This window comes from Echinops telfairi, unplaced genomic scaffold (assembly GCF_000313985.2).
Source record: "Echinops telfairi isolate 266 unplaced genomic scaffold, ASM31398v2 ScPeMD7_9;HRSCAF=40, whole genome shotgun sequence".
NCBI classification, from domain to species: domain Eukaryota; kingdom Metazoa; phylum Chordata; class Mammalia; order Afrosoricida; family Tenrecidae; genus Echinops; species Echinops telfairi.
The window spans coordinates 32,180,328-32,181,981 of NW_022103906.1; positions in this window are offsets into that span (position 1 = coordinate 32,180,328).

The window sequence follows — 1,654 nt, forward strand, 5'->3', positions numbered from 1 at the left end:
AATCGTGAGAAGAATGGGAATTCTAGAACATGTCATTGTGCTCCTGTGGAAATTGTGCATGGATCGGTGTGACCAGAACAAGGGAAACCTGCATGGTTTAAATCAGGCAGGTGTGTGGCAGGGTTGTCTCCTCTCGCCATGTTTATTCAATCCAGGTGTTGAGAAAGTCATCAGCAAAGCTGGGTTATGTGAAGAATGCAGGATCAGGATTGGAGAAAGGCTTACACAGAGGACACAAACTTCCATAATGGAAGTGAGGAGGACTTGAACCACTGGCTGATGGAGATAAAGCATCAAAACCACCAGTATGTATAAGAACACAATGGAAAGAAAACCAAAATCTCCACAACTGGACTAATAAGTAACATCATGGTCAAGGGAGAAAAGATCGAAGGTGTCAAAGATTTTATCTGGCTTGGCTCTACCACCCATGCTCATGGAAGCAGCAGGAAGGAGCTCAAATGATGGGTCACATTGGGTAAATCTGCTGCACAAGAGCCCACTAGAGTGTTGAAAAGCAAGGAGGTTCCTTTGAGAACTAAGACGCACCTGACCTAAGCCATGGTCGTTTCAAATACCTCATCTACATGTGACAGTTGGACCCCGAATAAAGAAGATTGAAGGAGATTCGATGTACTTGAATTGGTGTTATCAAAGAACTTTGCAAGTACCATGATCTGCTAAAAGAACAAACAAATCTGTCTTGGAAGAAGTATAGCCAGAATGTTCCTTTGAGGCAAGGATGGCAAGACCTTGTCTCATGTACTTTGGACACGTTGTCAGAATAGAACAGTCCCAAGCGTACCAGCTCAAGGTTGATAAAGAGGAAGGGCAGCAAAAGAAGGCCTTGGACAAGATGAACTGACACAGTGACTGCAAAGAGGGGCTCGATCATGGGAACGATGGCGAGGCTGGCACAGGACTGGGTAGGGTTTCATTCTGTTGTGCAGCGTCACTGTGGGTCAGAACCGATTCAATGGCAACTAACAATAACATGAGAGTTCTGTTTTCGGGGTTTTTTTGAGCAGCTCCCACAGTTTCCCACAACAGCTGTACTATTTTACAATCCCCCAAGCAACCTCTAAAGGTTTAAATTTTCCTACATCCGCACAAACATTTCTTTTTATTTCAGTTCTTTTTTTTAAGCCATCATAGAGGGAGTGAATTAGCATCTAATTGTACTTTGTTTGCAGCTTTCTGATGGGTAATGATGCTCATCATCTTTTCATGCGTCTGATGACTCCTTTTAAAAAATATCTCTTTATTAGTGTTTTATAGTTACTACAATGTTCAGAACAATGATAACAGTAATAAAAGAAATTTTTTTTGTCTCATAGCTGGTGTTAGCAGCAATATCATTTGTGTTTTCATCATTAGGTGGAATTTCTGGGGGAATATTTTTAGTGTTAATGGTATTTTGTTATACATCTATGTTAGTTTTTAAAAATTCTGCAACGTATCAAATACATTGTTTCTTTTTCTTTGATCTACCAATGGCACAAATGATATCCATAATTCTGCTAATATTTAATATACACTACATACATACTAGGAGCTAGCGTAGCATAGTGGTTACAAGTTGGGAGTCACTTCTGAGCCATCGTGATGCTATGTTCAACACAACAAAACATTGCACAGCTGCGAGGCATCCTCA